Genomic DNA, 19,904 nt, shown 5'->3' with positions numbered 1-19,904 from the left:
TTCTTGGCCTTAAAACAGTAGAAGAGAAAACATTGCTACTGTTAGTTAAGCCAGCAGAGTTGAATGAAAAGTAATTAGTTATTAGTTAATGAAATCCAGTATGAACAGATAAGTGACTGAGGAGAACTCACATGAGCAAACACAGCCGTCCTCAGGTCGGTGAAGTTGGGGGACCTTTTAAGGCCCATCTCCGCCCAAGCTACCTGCAGGTGGTGCAAGAAGTTTTAGCATGGCCCTTCCCAGCCGTGACAAAAACCAGCTGGTTTGGTGGCTTGCTGGCCGCCCGCAGCTCCAGCCAGCGAAACTCATCAGTCTCCAAGAGTCTTGTATTCCCTGACACAGAAAACGGACAGAGTCTTTCAGAGGAGACATTAACAAAAACAACAGACGCACAAGCAGTGATGACAACAGGACACAAGTCGAGACTTTAATACATACAGAGATCACAAAATCCCCTGTGCAGCACGCTCACCACATCCATCGCATTCAGGCGAGACTGGGCAGGTAGGGTTTCCCGAAAGTATTCGAGGAACTCCTGTATGTTCCTCAGGTTGAAATCTGCCGTGGTGATGGTCTGGCCTACGGACTGGAGGTGGGCTGGGTATCTGCAGAAACATAGGCTTTGAGTCAGTCACTGTTCACAGCAGTTGTGTGTCATAACCACTTCACAATAATTGTTTTGGAAAGTCACACTTACTTTTCGATGCCATCAATATTCCTTAAAAACAGCAAACTGAACAATTCAGTTTGCCCCTTGGTTTTACCTGCCAGGTAAAATATAAAAGACCTGACTCTCAACACCTTGGACTGGGCATTTTCCAGCTGCTTGGCAGTGGGGCAGCTGGTAGTCCCGGAAGCAGTTTTCTGTGAACACACATTTAAAATGATCTGAGTAACATTTAACATTGAGGTCTGAATCTGAAAACACACACACACATACATATATAGTAACGTTACACAAACAATTAAAAACACGTACAACATGGAAAGGTAAGCATTCAAAATAGGCTACATGATCGCCGAAAACAAATTTTCCTCCTTTTTCTGCATGTTCACTTTTCAGCAAGCAAGATGGCGGCGTTGCTCTTTTAATATAGACGTTACGTTACGTAACGTAACGCAACGTACGGCTGAGGACAGTGACAGCCGGTGAAAAACGCTTTTGCCGCCCATTTTTACACTTCTAAATTAAAATATAAAAAGATAATTTACCATTGGCAATGTCCGTACGTTACTAACGGTCGGTGGATTAGCTATCGTTAGTTACGTTTTATTCATAAACCTTTCCTTAAACCGAGCTAAATCAACGTTAGCTAGCTACGTTTTAGCGCGCTAACGTTTGTCGTAGCATTGACCTAGCTAGCTAGCTAAGCCAGCCAATGTAGCACACAATGACTCATATTTCTTAATAAAAAACAAAACAGATAACTTATTAGATAACGTAACATTGAATCTGCAAACAGACATAGAAGATAACAACGATACAGCCTTGAAATGTCTCCATTAACGACTCCTTTGAAATAACTTTAATGAAGTTAAATGTCAGTTACCCTTCATAAGCTAGCTAGCTAGCTCGCTAATTTACGTTAGCTAATGTAGCTTACGTCAGAGAGTTTATTCTAGAAGCACTGTTTAAACAAGCACATTTTCAGCAACAAACTAACAGTAAAATGAAAACGTTTACCTCGCCTCCCTGCCCCAGGAACCAAAGTGTAGTTTAGGAGAAAATTAGCCGCTGGTCCGATGCCCACTCACCGAGAGATGATGTGGGGTGACTGGGTTACGCCAGTTGAAGAGGTGCGCTCGTTTTTCTCTTGTGTGAAGATCCAGCGGGCGGGGTGCCAGATAGAGCGCACTCCTCAATGTGTTTCTGTCTCCGCCCGCCATAACGAACCTAAATCTTATTATTATTTAATCGTTATGAAATCGTTAGACTGTTTTTAAACTAAGCTAAACCTGTACACATATGACAGGCTATGATCTGATGTAATGATACGAAACAAACGTTTTTTTACTCTTCCCATACCATGTCATGACTCATGAGTGTGTGTGTGTGTGTGTGTGTGTGTGTGTGTGTGTGTGTGTGTGTGTGTGTGTGTGTGTGTGTGTGTGTTTTTTGTGTGTGTGTGTGTGTGTGTGTGTGTGTGTGTGTGTGTGTGTGTGTGTGTGTGTGCGTGTGTGTGTCTGTTCATGTGTGCGTCTGTGAAGTATTGATGAGGGGAAAAGAGCATAAACTAATTTGACCTATACCTCAAAACATTTACTCAATCAAGTACAGTATAGGCCTACTTCTTGTGTAATCCTTTTTTAATACTCCACTACATTTATTTGGTGTCTTTAATTACAAGAAAATACAATTACACCCAATTTTTTCAACTGCAAAATTGAAGTGACATTTACATTAATCCATCAATATTTTTTGTACTTTTAGTTAACATTTTGAATGCAGGTAATTTACCAAGTATTTCTAGTCCTGTTAGTACTTTTACCACTGCAGTAAACCAACCACGCCAAATACTATTTGGGAAACTGTGCTGGGCATTTTTCACTGCTTTCTGATGTGTATATGCAAACCAAACAATCGAGAAAATCTGCAGATTAATCAATAATGAAAATAACTGTTGGTGCCCTAACTTCATTGTTTTTGGCTACCAAGAACCTTTAGTACAGGGGTCACCAACCTTTTAGAAACTGAGAGCTACTTCATTTAGTTAGTTTAGTTATATATGATTATTAATGATTAATGATACTCATCTATGTGAAGACACTGATCACGTTAATGATTTCTCATTATCAATAATTATCAACAATGACTTAACAAGGTGGGAAACAGATAATATCAATATTCAATTTTCATTTTTAGAACAGGCCTGAGGGCTACCCATGTGGTCCTTGGGGGCTACCTGGTGCCCACGGGCACCGTGTTGGTGACCCCTGCTTTAGTACTTGAAAGAACCATATAAAAGGCTTGAAGAACCATTCCCTAAATATAAAGGTTCTTCAATTGGTGATGACTCTTTGAAGAACCATTGAGTCCTTTGAAGAACCGTTAAAGAACCATTATTTTTCTGTGTGTACCTACTTTTTGTTGTTAAAAAAAAAGCTGAAATTATGAATTATTTTGCCTAGGGATGTCCCGATCAGGTTTTTTTGCCCTCGAGTCCAAGTCCAAGTCATTTGATTTTGAGTATCTACCGATACCGAGTCCCGATCCGATACTTCTATAATAATTCAACTTTATAATACCTCCAGACCGCAGACATACTCGCGCTTTCCACTTCAAGCTGCTTCCGTGTTCTACTTTGCCGGCATTTAACCAACAAAGTGATGTCATGCCGCACGCGTTGCTGTTTCTGTGTGGAGTCAAAAGGGTCTAACTCTGTGCCACCGCATAACTATAGATGTGTTAAAAAATAATGAGAATATATATACATATATATCCCAGTCCTGATCGGGAGGTAACGTCCGATTCCGATCAAGTCTGAAACCACGTGATCGGGCCTGATTTCTGATCATGTGATCGGATCTGGACATCCCTAATTTTGCCTGATAGTTAAGATCAGAGGATGTTTGGTCAGGACTCTGTTTTGAAACCATTTAAACTTTTTTTTTTTCTTTTTTCGAATGCTATGAAACTGAATAAAACACCCCAAATTCAATGAAAGAAATCATTAAATTTACCAAAGATCATCCATGCATCCATGTTATTTTTGGGCATTTTGATTGAAAGAAACCCATACTTCTGATATAAAAAACTTTGAAAACGGGTCAAATTTTACCCGAAGATAACACAAGGGTTAAATAGACGTACGTCATATGTGTAATTCATGGCTCAATTCAAACGGGATCAAAAAATAATTTGTCTCTCCCCTTTCACTACCATGTATATTTTTTCCGAAAAGGTCCCGTGAGGTCCACTGGAAGGGGGGTGGACTTCGCCTCTCTACAGCTGCAGTCTTATTATAGTATAATTCAAATTTCATTTTGACTTTCATAATTGTAGCAACAAACTTTCCTGTTTTACGCGACTCTTCCAACAGTTTGACGTGCAGGGCTGCACAATGCATTGTGGAGATTTATGAACCCATAACACCCTTCTCTGCCTAGACCTGCAGAGACAGTCCCATGTAGCTTTGTCTCAGGTGTGTCTGAGACAAACCTCATTTCACTTTTATTTTTTATTCTGCAACAACACTAAATTAACCGAAGAAAAACACAGGGACAGCCTCTCCGTGTGTGATATGTGCTTGGCTCACTCCGCTCGCTCACATCATTTAATGAACCAAGTCCTTCACTAATGAGGCCAGCAGAGGACTCAAGGGTCAAGCTCTCTCTCACACACACACACACACACACACACTTAGTCTCCACTGACACTCATTTTTGAAGCTCTGTGTAAAAAGAAAAGAAAAACTGGCGGTAATATTCCGAGGCTCTTAGTTAATTAGCGAGGACAGGTCCGAGTCTCTTCATTAGACTTAAGTTCATTAACCTTTGACGCCATCAGGCGATGAAGTGCCTTTTTCATACCACATCTTTTTGGAAATCTCCCCTTTCATCTGCCGTGTTAGCTTTATCAAAGCTGAAACTGTCTGTGACGTGTTATGATAAATAACGGCGCAGGATGATCGGCTGAGTCATGTTGCTGTAAGGTAAATGCAGGGAATATTAACACCTTTGGCCGAGATCTTTATTTATGTACTATTAGCATATGTTGCTGGGGAGAATATTCTGATTATTATTGTTATGAATTATAAATTAACTCGTGCTTCATGGCTTGAACCAGGAACACAGGGAATCTGCGAACGCAGAGATTTTACACAGATATTACACAGATTTTACACAGATTTTAAAGAAATTAAATTATTTTGACACATCTCTACCCCAAGCAGAAAAACATTTTCGATCACCGCTGAAAACTGTGAAAAGAAAATCTGCAAATCTTCCGTGTGGGTGTAGTAGGTTGAAAAGGCTGTATGTTTAGTTTTTGTTTAAACAGACCCCCCCCCCCAATTTTTGTTTAATATTTGAACCATTGTAACTAATCTTTACAGACTTATTGAAGCTATTACGCTTCCACGTCAGTAGATGGCGCTATGGCGCTGCTGTGGATCCATTAGGGAGACCGTAGCTCTTAGCTCTGCTCATGCGCAGCTCAGAAATAAACGAGCTTTGCCGTGAGCAACACGCTAACGTGCTCTCTGTTGATTCACAGGTACTGAAAAACTCACTTTTTCATATTGTATTGTATATTGTATTCTCATACTGCTTGTATCAGCAGATTATCTAAATGTTATAGAAATCGTTGTGTGATGTTGTGAGCTGATTTTGAGTTTGTTTTAGGAGTAAAAAGCGTAACTTTGAAGCTAGTTGTTCCGACCAGTGTCGGCAGGCTGAGAAGTTCTTATGAACTGTTATGTTTTACAATGTAGTTTTTCATAGTAGTTTGTAAGTGTAAGTTACAGATATTAGCACCCTGTAACATAAGACAATATGTTCTATCGTTTGTTCAGAGTATTAGCCAGCCAGCAGTGAGGAAATGGTGATGAGAAATACTGTTTCAAGCTAGTTTTACATTCCCGGTCATTCAGTAACATGGCGACGCCATCTTGTCAAGTGCTAATATTAAGTGCACGTGTATGAGAGAACATGAAGTGTACGAATGTTGTACGAATGGGTGTGTATTATGCTACGGTTAAATTTGTGTTAGCAGGATAGCATTGGTTATATGTCAGACTGTAGGTGTCCGAGTCCAGTGAATGTGAAGTGAAGTTATATTATTTTGGTATCTTTTAGTATTTTAAATTAAGCCAAGTCTTGTATGTGTAATATGTGTTAAATAATTTGAATTTATGTGCATTTATTTTCTGTCAGACTGTTTCATATTATTTATCATCAGTTTGGTTACACCATTTATTTAATTTTTAAACGTTTTATTATCATCTTAACATGCACATATAATACAATAGAGACAATGTGAATGTATGGGAACTGTATGCAATTGTTTCAGAAATAAACGAGCTTTGCCGTGAGCAACACGCTAACGTGCGCTCTGTTGATTCATAGTTTTCTTAAGCTATGCAGTGCTTCCTAGCCCGTGTAGCCATTGCTGCCGGTCCAGATTCACCCTAGGTCTGGTGCCGGTAACATGGATCTGCTAATAACGTAACGGTAAAGTTCAGCCTCTGATGGCTTCTTGTCTAACTATCTGCCGCGGTGCCATCTGACTGAGGCTGAGTGTGGAAGTGGATTTAGACAACCAATCAGCATCGGAGGGATTGTGTCTTGACAGGATGATCTCTTTGTAATTTTGAAGAAGATTTTTTCGAATATAAGGGCAAATAAACATTGCTGTTATACCCTACGGTCTGAGGCAGACTCTCTGGTGATGAATCTTGTATCTGTGCATCTGAAGGCACTCAGAGAGAGAGAGGCATACACAATCACAAGAAAATAATGCAGACACGCACGCACACACACACACACACACACACACACACACACACTCAGACTCTCCATCTCTGCAGGTGCTGTCATAGGCCCACTCTTCAGCCTCCCATCTCTTTCCCCAGCTCTCTTCTCCTTCCTTTGTTCCCAGACTGCACACCGACATGTCCAGGTCTTGCCTCTGGGGAGTTTATCCTGGCAGGAGGCTTGTTTTCAGAGCTTTGCCCCCCCCCCCCTTCCTCTTCTTTTCCTTTCTCTTTCCTGGGTTTTTTTTTCCCCCGTCTGTACCGGTGCTGGCTAATTACCGGCACATTCTCCTCCTGCCAACAGCGTGCTGCTGCTGTCGAGCGCCTTTACCCGCCTCCCCTTCCACCACCACCACCACCCACACCCCACCCCACCCCCCACCCCCCCACTCCTCTGTTTCTCTCTCTTCCTCCTCGCTAGGAGAGAGCGGAAAAAGGAGGAGGTGGAGGTGGAGGGGAGGGCCGGGGTACAGATGTGTATTAATGAAGCGGTGAAGGGCAGGGGGTGACTCATAGAGAGGGAGGGAGAGGCTATTTGCATGCAGAGACAACGAGATCCACCACTCCTACAGAGCCTTTCTCCCTCTCTCCCCCTCTCTCTCTCTCTCTCTCTCTCTCTCTCTCTCTCTGTCTGTTTCTCTCTCTCTCTCTATCTGTCTGTTTCTCTCTCCCCCCTCACATTCCTCTCCCATCATCCTGCATTCTCTCACTTTCTCCCTCTCTCTTCCCCCTCTCTACCTCTCTCTCCTTTGCTCTCCGGCTTGCTGCCACTGCTGATTTGAATAATTCAGCACAAGCCGGTATTCTCCAGGGCCCCATTGTCTGTGAGCGGCAAGAGAATGAGAAGGAGAGAGAGAGAGAGAGAGAGAGAGAGAGAGAGAGAGAGTGTGTGTGTGTGGGGTAGGGCAGTGTGTGGGGGGAGGTGGGAGGTCCATCCTGCCTGCTTTCACCTAGCTGTAGCGTAAATCAGCGCTAATGAGGCAGAGGAGGAATACCTAGGCCTTGTAACAGACTAAATAAGCCTTCACCGTGCGAGCGCGCGCCGTCGTGCATACGGCGCCGCTGTGACCTTCACTGCTCTGTGACGGTTTCGGTTATTGACTTGTTGCTAACCCTCGGTCCCGTGTGTGCTCAACTCGGCGCATGTTCAATGTCATCCTGCAGGAGGGGGAATATTCCCAACAAACGCAGGGAAAAACAATCAGTGTAACGGATCAATAGCACCGTTGTTCAGGTCGTGTGTTTGTAAGTGGTCAGCAAACAATTAAACGTGTGAATGCATTTGCAGTTATCACTATGCATTCAACATGCAAAGGTAAATACCCAGTGCCTGAATTGGACCAAAAAAGTTGCCAATACTCTGATTCAGCAGTTGCATGACATGATAATCGCATGTGTCTTGGATATATTTTTATTCATACGTATATCTTGTAGGCGTGACCTCAAATAGTTGACTATTCAAAGATGCACTCTAACAGCTAGAGACACCGCACGCGTAAGCGTCACGTATAGCAGTGTAGCGCAGCTATTTTTATCAGGCGCGCATCTACGCTACGCGACACTTACTCGTGCGGTGTGTTCCAGCTGTAAGGCTACATTTACATTGCTACGTTTTGGTTTAAAAAGGAATATCTTTTGCTATGTTTCCCCCTCTCATTCCTCCTGCTCTGGCGTTTCAGAGCCCCTAAATCGGAGACATTTGAAAACACTTATGACCCGTTTTGCGGGGTTGTGTTGCAGTCTCAACAGCCGCAAACGGAGACCTTTGGAAACACCGACACTGACGCCAATGTTTCTCCGCCTGACTGCGTCTTAGCAGTCACAACATCTCGGTCTCTGAAACTAAAGCTACTAATGTTACCATGGCAACTACCAGCAGCGGGCAGAGTCTACACGCTGCCTCCTGTTTATGCCCAGTATACGAAAATGTTGATGAGATATTTTGGTTTGGGTGTGTTAGTTTAAACGGAGATTAGTTCTTCTACTGGAGCTAAAAACACCTGTGTGCACGGAGATCGCTTTTGGCTCAAAAATTCCCCTTAAAAACCAAAACGTAGAAATGTAAATGTAGCCTAAGGAGCCTGATTCCACTGCTCATCTCACAGTCGAATGGTCCCAGCGTCTGAAAATGCGGTAATGAAAGAATCATCATCAATGAATCTGTCGATCATTTTCTCGATAAATCGATTAGTTTGTCCGTCGATCGATCAAAACGTTGATCAGTGTTTCCAAAAGCCCAATATGACGTCCTCAAATGTCTTGTTGTGTCGACAAACTCAAAGATATTCAGATTACTGTCACAGAGGAGAGAAGAAACTAGAACAATATTCACATTTAACAAGCTGACATCAGAGAAGTCTTAATTTTTTTTCATAAAAAATGACTCAAACCGATTATTAAAATAGTTGGTGATTCATTCAATAGTTGACCACTAATCGATTATTAGCTGGGTCTCTACAACAGATTATTCCATTTGGCTATATGCGGGTGTATATATATGTGTATATATATATATATATATATATATATATATATATATATATATATATATATATATATATATATATATATATATATATATATATATCTGGGTGATGCATGTCTGATTGGTTTTCCCCAATGAATCATGAATCATGAAATATAGCCTATTTTTCTATAAATATCAGCCATAGACTATGTATATCAGTCTAATAATAATACTGTTAGTAACAATTAGAACTAAGGGTACATGTATGCTCATGTACACCAAAATCAGAACAGCTGGTGAGTACTGGCCCATTTCTGGCACTGGGAATAGAGAAAAATCATGTTTACACCCACTGGTACTGACTAATTGCTGGCATGAAAAGGAAACACGTACTGCTTCTTCTTCTTCCGTGGACAATGACTCTGTAATCTAAAAGCGATCGTAGATTTTGCTCACGGAGTGTGCTCGTCTCCTCTCTGGAGATTTTCTGATGCAATACTTTTGTCATCCTGTTGTCACCATTTGTAGTTTCTCCAGCGAGGAAGAGCGAGGACTGCATGTTGAATATACAAAAAAAGAAATATTACATGCTTTGATTTGAAAATTAAATGGTTTTTAAAACAGTATTTTAACTAAACTTTGACATAACCCAGTCTCTGATTCACTCAACATCCTCTGATCTTAACCATTAGTCAAAATAATACATCATTTATGCTTCTTTTTTTTACTAAAAAATGTGGATATGTCATTTAAATTAGGTTTATTGACCATGAATTTAAGATTTAAAAAAAAAACGTCGAAAAAATCACCTAAAGCATCGGAAAAAGACGTCAGAAACGTTCAAAAACAAGTTCATGGTTGACGGGGAGACAACACAAGGGTTCAAATCTGAGGAAAATCGGCGGAAACTTCCTCAAAGAATGCAATACTTTTGTGATCCTGATGTCACCATTTGTAGTTTTTACAGCTGCACGAGGAAGAGCGAGGACTGCATGTTGAATATACACATATATATATCATTTGATTTGACTTTTCCTCCCCTCACAGAAGATTGTCAGCTACACCCAAAACGAAATCTGAGGATGTTTTTACAGTTTTTTCAACGGTGATGTAGAATGAAAATCTGCGGAATTTAGCGCCGTCTGTTTTTCTGCTTGAGGTAGAGATATTAGTTTAGTTTATTATATGGATACCCATTAGCGGACGCCTAGACGACCATCTAATCTTCCTGGGGTCCAAAACAAAAAAAACAAGGAAACAGCCAGAAGACGTTTCTCTTCGCCTGATTGGTTCTTATCGGTCACGACTTCTCGCTCTCTGAGACTAAAGCTACTAAGGTTACCATGGCAACTACCAGCAGCGGGCGGGGTATACACGCTGAACGAGAATGTGTACCGATTGATGTGACTTGTATGTTTATTTGCTTTATGTATTTTAATGTGGCAATGTTTTAATTCATTTTTTTATGATTGTTTAAAAGCCCTTGTAGGGACAGGCATTGGAAATTAGCAATAGTCATAAATGCTTTGATGCTGTACATTGTGGAGATTTGCTGCACAAATGTCTATGTCTTAGCATCTGTCCCTATTCAAATAAACATGAAATGAAAAAAAAAAAGGTTCAGGTTGAACTCTGAAAGACTGGAGGCCCAACCCAAACTGCTGAGCACACACGACGCAGCAGATGCTGCTCTTTGACTTTTGCTGTTGAACCTCCTTGATCGTCACCTTGTGTCACCTTAATCCCTCACTCTCTCAGCCCTCTTTATCACCATCCACCCACCGACTCTCATAAGCGAGGGAGGGGACGACTGCCTCGCCTATGGGAACTTCCCCTATACACGACAGGCGCAAACACGGAGACTGGACTCAGATCAGCTGAATGTGACAAAGCTCCAGAGAGTCTGAGGCTGCAGCTTCTCCACACCCTTCTGGTGATTTGTTCCCATAAGAAAATATGTCAGTAATAGCTACACCTTCATGAATATGGACCCACGTGGAAGCTTTGTACTGTCTACACAGTGACTTCAGTCAAGTAGCTCTCTCTTAGGAGATGACACACTTGCCCGTCAGATGTAGTTTTTTTTTTTATTCAAAAAAGAAAGAAACATATAATGTCGAAGCATCAAAGGAATGACGCAAATGTTGTGAAAGGGCTTTCTTTTGTAGGTCTTATGAACTCGCTGTCAGGCATCAGTAAAACGTGCGTTTTAAACCGTGGGAGTGTAGATTCAAAGTATTGCACATTATTTCTATAACAGTGCGGCTTTGGTTCTATATTTGGCTCCTGTGGGTGAAGAACTCAATAAAAAACAATGAGTATGGGGGAGGCATGATCACGAGTTTTTTTTTTCTTTTTATATGGAGGAACTGGTTCCCTGGGTGCATTTTACAACTGTAATAATGTAATCTGGGAAACATTTATTGGGTTGTTTGTTTGAAATAACAAGCTAACGATGTGTTAGATAGGCTCAATTAACCAGCGCATCACGAAGCCAGCGTAATGTCTGTGCCTTCTCCTCATTTCCTCTTTTTTTAAAGATTATATTTTGGGGCTTTTCCCTTTATTCGGTAGTGACAGTGGATAGACGGGAAAGGCGGAGAGAAAGAGAGGGGATGACACGGGCCACTGCAAAGGACTCAGCCTACATGGGGCGCACACGCTCTTACTGGGTGAGCTAGAGGTGGCTTCCCCTCATTTCCTCTTTTTTAATTCCTGCTTGTTTGCCTTTCTCCACCCCCATCTAGATAATTCCCTGAGGTCTAAGGGCATTTTCACACATCATTCTTAAATACACCTTTTTAGGGTATTTCCATATAATTTCCATATAATTTATTTCCCCATGTGTTTCATATCAAAATGTTCAGAACAAACTCAGCTTTCTGTATAGCGGGTGCCCGAAGTTGTTCCAGAGTGATGTGTAAAGAGATCATTTGGCCCGAAAGCTGAAAAGTTGATGTACGCTTTTTAAAATCCCACAAATCTCCTGTGAAAACATACCTACACTAATGTGTTGGGGAATTGTTTTGGTGCTTGAAATGAGTTCACTAAAGTCTTAGGTTCACAAAAGTAGTGTAATATATGAATAAAATTGTAAATAAATGTCTAAAATGAATGGCTTTTTGAGTAGGAGTGTTGTCCAACATCGTTTGGACGCAAGTCTTGGTGCGTCTTTCGTCCTCGAGGACTAAGAAGTCTAATCTGTTGATTTGAAGAAGCCCTGAGGGCCGAAAATAGCCAGAGTGGGCGACACTTTTTTCTTATTTTTAAGAAGTCTAAACCTTGAGGTGTTGTACAGCCATCGGAAAAAGGGGAAGACTTAACCTCGCATTATCGAGCTTCACATGATGAATGAGTACAATGGTTGACTAAATCAGCTTCAGGAATTTGCTCAATGAATCAAACTATAATTTTACTCAATGAGTGGAAAGACCAGAGAGTAACTTCTCACTGTTTGCACTCTGGGCCCTCTCACTTTGTCACTCGCCTTGCCAAAAGCATTGACTGGAGGCCAGAGGAGGATGGAATTCCTCCAGGCAAACTGCAAGTTTGAGACAGATCGAGTGAAATAAAAAAGAGAAAAAAAATAAGAAAAGCCTGGCGAAGAGAAAGACAAAACCGTAATAAATGTAAACAATGTTAGAGCCTCTGTGGCAATCACAGCGTCAATGGTATCTCGCGTGTGACTGTGTGGTCAGAATTATGAATTCAGTCATCGTCACGGCCAACGGACTTATATAGATAAAGGGAAAGGAGGATCCAAAAACGAAAAGAAAGAGAGATATGTGACATCTGTTATGCAGCTGGGAGTATTTCTAAAGAGACGCTGGGAGAAAAAGGAATTAAACACATGGAGGCGGAGGAGGAGGAGATGCTCGGGGAAGGCTGGGAGGGAAGAGAAACACGGGATCCAAAATGGCTGGACTGGATTAAGATGGCAGGAGTGAAGAAACACCTTTCTATTTACACACACAGTCCTATTAGCCTGGTTGTAACAGGACTGATCTCTCTGCCGTGATGAACTTTGGAAGTTGAGAATTAGACGTGCGTGCTGACCTTTATCTTAAAGTAAGACCTCTTTTTTAGGATTTAGGTGAGGCAATTTGCACCTTGAGTAAGGTTCCGCCTAATAGCAGTAAATGTACAGTGTGTCAGGGGAGGGCTGGGTGCTGAATCAATACTTTTTAGGCACAGACCGAATTGCCTCTAAAGTATCGAGTATCAAAAAAATGCCTCATCATTCAATACCCAGTTTCAATACCTAAGGAGTAAATCTCATCAGCACCAGTGAGCCAATAAGCACGCAACATGCTTCTACCAAGATCCAATATGTTCACATGATAACCGTTCACATGACAGTTAAGTTTCGTGGTCTTTACAGTTACATTTAGCCGAGAAATGGTGACTGTAAGCCAGGTACAGAGGTCGTTTCAGCGGCCGTTCCCGTAAGTTTAGCCAACAAAAGTTGACTGTCATGTGACGCCTAAAACGACTAGTTAAGATTATAAAAAATATAATGGTTTGGGTTTAAACACCGGTCCCCTTCTGTAGTACTCCCGGGACACCGACTCCCGTTTCCTGGGTGAAAGTCTTGTGATTTCTCCTTAACTTTTTCAGAGACATGAACTCCGCTCCCTGGCTTGAAAGCCCTGTGTTTTAGGAGCCAAACACCCGCAGTTCTTTGCACTCTTATACAGCAGCAGTCAATGTGGTGCATACAGCTATAAATACGTAGAATACATACCAGTTACAGTGCATTATTTTTCGTAGCTATATGTACAAATGGTTCATGACAACAGCCTGACACAGCTACGTGTAGTTGCTGAATGCAAATTCAAAGTCCTCATCCTCTTCCTGATAGCAGCTTCTCAACAGCTGTAAAGTGGCGGTGAAAAAAGGGCCCCACACACACACACACACACACACACACGCACAGAGAGAATAAAAATGTGCGGCAGAGTGGGGGCCCGGCCGCAAGCTTGGCCGAGCTGCGTCACTCCTAGCGGCCCTGACAGTAATCAGGAGGAGAAGTGAATGCTGAGGAAGTGTCAACAGAAACAAACCCTGTGCCTTGTTTGGGCCAGATTGAACTGATAGCTCATTGCCAGTGACATAATTTAGATGAATGGTGGGTGCAATCCATCAGAAGAGTATCGCTGGTGCGAGTGAACGTGGGGAAGAGGAGGGTGTGCGACCCTCTCCGTGCCTGGCTGCCAGTAGGGATCCCATTACCCTACACCTGTTAACAACACCAATCCCCTTGTATAAACAGGAAAGTGATCCTTTTATCGAAGGCAGGCAGACGGGAAGAGACAGACGGGGAGAGAATGTGGAGAATGCCGAGAGAAGAGAAGGAAAGAGCCGGGAGGAGAGATGAAGCGGAGGAATAAAGAAATGTTTTCTTGTTTGGTTTTAGAGAGACTAGCACCCCCGGACATGATGGATGAACCCGGGGTCTGGAGAGACAAGTCATGGACAGATGGCTCAGACACACTCAGATCACAACACAGCAGCTCCAGACTGAAGCAAGAGGGACATCTAGTGGTCGAGGGTTTAACTCCACCATGTTCCTCCTCCTTTCTGCACCAACTCTCCACCATGTTGCTCCTTCTTCCGGTACGAGGGGAAGTTTGTTCCAAAAATCTCAGACAAAGGTTTTCAAATGTCAAGTTTCAACCCTGTATATGTTTTATTTTTTTATTCAAACATTTTATTTAGAGGATAAACCCGCGTGAAATGCACAATCTCGATTTCAAGGGGTTTTTTTTGCCCCCAACGGCTCCTTCCAGGCAGTGCTACCTGGAAGGCACTAGGATTAGGCACTGGTTAGGGTTAGGGTTAGGGTTAGGGTTAGGGTTAAGGTTAAGGTTAGGGTTAGGTGCCTTGAAGGCAGCGGTCGCAGCGCTGCCTGGAAGGAGACGTTGGGGGCAAAAAACACCATTGAGCTTCCAAAACGTGGACATTTCAAACATCAATACATAAATGATAATGAATAAAACAATCCAACAACACAAAACAAGAAACATGGGAACATCTACAAGGGTATACACATAAGTAGGGATGGGTTTTAAAAATTGATTTTTCCGATTCAAATCGATCTTTATTTGAATGATATATATACACGTATATATATAGATTCATAAATTCCCAAGATCTGTCTTTTAACACTGTAAGAGACCCGCAGGACCGCTGGTGACATTACCCTTTTTAATAGGCTGTCGCTGGCTCCATTTTAAAACTAGAGAGGAAAATCTTGGTATCATATGAAACTAGACAACTTAAGGCATCCATCTGGCAACCATCACATTTCTAGCTTGCCAGGAAGGGGGCTGAATAATGCTCCAAATTTAGGTTAAATTTTGTCGAGGGGAAAAACTGGCAGCGCCATTTTCACAAATGTATGCCTTTACTATAAACCGTCCGTTTGCACAACAACGTCTGCATTAAAGATAGAACTTGTGCAATTTTCTCTAAGAATCTCTTTTAATATTATTATTGGAATCAAATGCATTCAGGACATCATTGGTGTGCTGCCCTTTATATGGCATGCAATATCTCCACCTGCTGGTAGTTGTATTGTTAAGTCACTAGGAAGTTTGAGTTTTAAGTGTGGAGTGCTGAAGTTTATTGTTAGCACAGTGAGCTAACTTAAGCTAGCAGCTCTTTTCCTTTTCCACAGAGCACAGGAAACACAAGCCTGTAAGTATTTACTCTTCATGTCGTTCAGGAAGCTAAGCATGTCTAGTAAATTGAGTAGTTTTAAGATTAAGATGCTATTTTATCGTAATCGTGATGCTAATTTCTTAAGCAAGTCAATGGAGTTTCCCATTATATTTTATGTACATCCTATCGCTAATTCTTTGCCACATGGTTGTAGCAGTTAATGGTGCTTTAAACTTAAAAGAACGTCTCCTTTTGTCTTTAAAGATACTAGGCACAACAAAGAAAGGTTGGTGAGTGTGTCAAAGTGTTTTAAAACGTTTTATCTGTTAAACCTTAATGCAATGCAATGAAACTAGTACTCACAGCAGTTATCCGTTAAACTGTTCAGAGAAGAAAGACTTTCAAATGCAAAAAGCTGGCATCCTAACAAATGTCATAAAGTGGACTCCCTCCCTCCAGATGTTTAGAGTTGGATTAAGAGACATCAAATTGTAGGAAATGTAAGACAGAGGACAGCCATTTACTTAATGTCCTATGGTCCTGTGATAAGGGAGCCAGGTTCCATTCAGCCTGAGATTATTTGTTCAATCTTAAACAGAATAGGTAAACTAAGTTTAGTGATATCCAGACAGATTATTTATAAGAGGATGGAAGAATGAAGGGGTGCCGTCAATCCAGGAGTGGGCTTGTTAGCTGGCTAGGGGTGGCGGAGTTTGAAAAAATGTCACAGTTTGCTAGATTGGATGTCTATACTAGAAAATGGGGAAAGTACCTGAGCTTTCTGGAAGGCAAAAATAGTCGTTTACAGACTAAAATGGGAAGAATATACACAACACTTTAACAGTGTGTGTGTGTGTGTGTGTGTGTGTGTGTGTGTGTGTGTGGTGGGGTTGCTGTTGGGAGGGTAGAGTGTAAATGTAATTGTCTTTGGCTGAGTTATTATTCACAGCAATGTGTTAACACTTATAATTAGAGAGCCAAATACGCTCTATGTGATCGGCTTCATTTGTTGGAATCAGTCCTCAGTTTCAGGAGAAAGACGTAGATCAAAGACACACACACACACACACACACACACACACACACACACACACACACACACACACACAAAACATGTAAACGCTTTGTGTAGAGAGGGTTTACTTTACATTTATGAACAATCAACACTGATTTTCATTTAAAAAAAATGCTTTTATGTGCTTTATATACAACATCTTCAGTAATTATCTTCCATTCTTTTTTCCAAACTCAAAATCCACGACAGAAAAAGAGGTTTTTACGCTGCAGCCAATCACATAGCATATCTGCATTTACTCAAACAAAGAAGACCACTCTGCTTTGAAACATATGGTTATTCAGGACAATTGTCAAGGCAATTTTTATGTAGAGTTCTTCGCGGGGGTATTATTATTATCCCTCAATAAATGGCTCGTGTGGAAAAAATGAAAAGAACAACTACAGGGTAAAAGCAATTGCGTCAAGCAGTAGACTAATTGCCCTTTCTCAGACGGGGAAAATAATAGGCCAAAAAATCAAAAGCTTTCGGAAATTTGACTAAATTACCCTCCTATAGAGGGAGTGAGGGTTTATATTCATGACTGGGTAATAATAAGGGTCAGAAAAACACTGAGCAGTGACCTGGCAGGTTTCAGGGCAACCATTACCTATTTGATAGCTTTAGGGACGGCAGCTAGCTGCATGCTTTTGTCATTATTGCTCAGTCTTCACTGTCAACTTGATTTATTTTGGAGGAAGCAAATAAGGCTGTTTACATGGCTGTTTTTCAGCGAGTTCTTTTCGGCTACAGTTTTACATACTGTCTGCAGACTTAACAACGCACGTGAGGAGACTTGCAACTGCATATTACAGCTTTGGGACTCACAGACTTATTTCCTCTCTGCTTATCTGCTGCTTTCCATCTGTCCAACTCATCGTATTGTGAAAGATGTATTCCATATTTTGGTTATTTCAACACAAAGTCACAAAGTTTTAAATAAATCTAGGGTGGAAAATTTCTAAAATAACAACTTAAAGGCTACAATAAAAAAAAGCAACAAGTCCTCCTAACCATACTTGTTTATTCCTTCCCTCTAAAGGCTCTGACACACCAACCTGACGGCCGACTGTCAGCAGAAAAGGCAGTCTGCCTCCCCAAGATGGTCAAAAAAGTGCCTCGGAACACCCCGAAGCATACTTGAGAGTACGTAATACGTCTCCGTAACAGCAGGCGGCACTAATCTGTATTGTCGCCCAAAAAATGAAAACCGGCAGCTGATTGGACGAACGCGTCACATGGGTCTGGCTGCTCCCGGATTTTTAAGCCGGGCATAATGGCGGCTTCGTTCGGAATACGATCTCATATTTTATGAAGATAGTTCACCGAAACGTGTTTCTGAAAACATTTTAAGCGAGAAAATAGGCCGTGCAGTTGCTGAATCTGTCTTCATTTCAGATCGACAAAGGTCAGTTTAAAAGATTTTCGTCAGATTTTGAGAGGCGTTCGTCAGACTCATCCTGCTCGTCATTTCCAGTTTAGCACGCCACCAATCAGATTGGTCATTGAGTCCGACTGCCCACCTTCCGACCCAGCAAATCAGGTCGGCCAAAATGAAGGCCGACGGCTCCTCTGGCTGACAACAGCACGGAACAGACCGAACAGACTCGAGTCAAGTCAGGTTGGTGTGTCAGGGCCATAATACAACCCACGGGAGCATTTTCCATCCTGATATCTAAACCAGAGAATGCAACGGTCGCGGTTTGCTACAACGGTAGCAGTTTGGTTGGTGTTATGTAAAAGATTGTGGTTTGTTTTAAAATCAGACGTTACTTCCGTTCCCGTTACGCATGTGACGCAGAACGTGACGTAGCCCCATTTGTTTTTGGTAAAGTAAAAAATAAAACTTTTATGTTTACTGTTTACTTTTATTTTCAAATGGGACACAAGACCCGGTCGCCTGGGTAAAATTGCTGAGTTTGATGGACGCATCGGAATTTGGCGCTCCTATACTTCGTCACCTTACTTCCTGCTTTGCTGTCGTCATGAGTACGACGGCCACTAGAGGGCGCCGCCACTATGAATGCAAAATGAGTCGTAATTGCTGCTTGAACAATCCAGGAAACGGGTGTTCATGTCCCGGGACAACTACATAAGGGGACCTGTTTTATAATCCAAACCATTATCTTTTTTTTATCTTAACTCTTCGTTTTGGTGCCTAAACTTAACCTTTTGTCGGCTAAATTTAACTGCAAAGAATGCTAAATTTAAATGTCAAGTGACTGGCCGGCGGTCGCCTAATTTTGTATCATACAAATTGTTGTGCATAAGTTTTCATACAATATCATACACACCTCCTCCGTACGCTGAATTTAGCACACATGTACTTCGTCGCCTAACTTCCTGCTTTGTTCCCATCACAGTCTATGTCCACGACTTTCCACTTCCAGGTTTGTTCCGGTGCCGCCGGAAATTCCACCGGATGTCCGTTACCTTCCTCTTTCTTTGTGTTGGCGTTCTAACCTCTGGTGGATTTCTGAGGACTATGGTTAACTGCTCCTCAGATCTCTGCAGGGTAAATCCAGACAGCTAGCTAGACTATCTGTCCAATCTGAGTTTTCTGTTGCATGACTAAAATAACTTTTGAACGTACACGTTCCACCAAAAAAAGTTCCTTCCCGAAGCTATTTTGCAGAGGCACCGTTGCTCCGTCTGGCGCTTAGCACCGCCCAAGACGATTGTGATTGGTTTAAAGCAATGCCAATAAACCAGAGCACGTTTTTCTCCCATCCTGAAATACTGTGTGGACTAGCCAGACCCTCCTCCGCAGCGCTATGGAGGAAGGTCTGGCAATGCGAGACTATTCCCATCATAACTAATACGGTCACTAGAGTGCGCCGCTACTATAAACGTAAAAATAAGTCGTAATAGCAGCTTGAACAAACGACATATGTGGCCGTTTTTCGAGGGAGAATGTGTATGAAACATAATGAGCTGGGTGTGAGATCTGAGAGCCTAACTATCAGCTTGAGCGCGAATAAGTGCATTTCCCAAAATGTCAAACTATTCCTTTAACGTGGCAAAGTGTTAAATAAATAAACTAAAAAAAGACTTAATGGAGACAACGGACGACAGCAGCACCCACAGGCTTGAGAAAGTGAGTAGTTCCTAACCTACATGTCACATTCATTAGTAAAGCCATCAGAAATGTTGAATGCTACGATGTGATACGTGTGTAATAGCCTATTAGTGTCAAACACAAAGCTGTGGGAGGTATAAAAGTGTTAACCTGTGTGGAATCTCATTC

At 41.8% G+C, this 19,904-nt stretch overlaps 1 long non-coding RNA gene across 2 annotated transcripts; it reads right to left on the bottom strand.

The window, feature by feature from the left end:
• Positions 1–289: 289 nt before the first annotated feature.
• LOC118494597 lies at positions 290–1,878 on the bottom strand. Of its 2 annotated transcripts, XR_004896697.1 has the most exons (4): positions 1,685–1,878; positions 698–864; positions 439–605; positions 290–333 (listed from the first exon to the last, which is right to left on the bottom strand). It is a non-coding gene; the product is annotated as an uncharacterized LOC118494597 (long non-coding RNA). The 2 variants fall into 2 exon arrangements; XR_004896698.1 differs by lacking the exon at positions 698–864.
• Positions 1,879–19,904: the final 18,026 nt, after the last annotated feature.

This window comes from Sander lucioperca, chromosome 2 (assembly GCF_008315115.2).
Source record: "Sander lucioperca isolate FBNREF2018 chromosome 2, SLUC_FBN_1.2, whole genome shotgun sequence".
Lineage (NCBI taxonomy): Eukaryota > Metazoa > Chordata > Actinopteri > Perciformes > Percidae > Sander > Sander lucioperca.
This window is presented reverse-complemented; position numbering and strand designations above follow the sequence as displayed.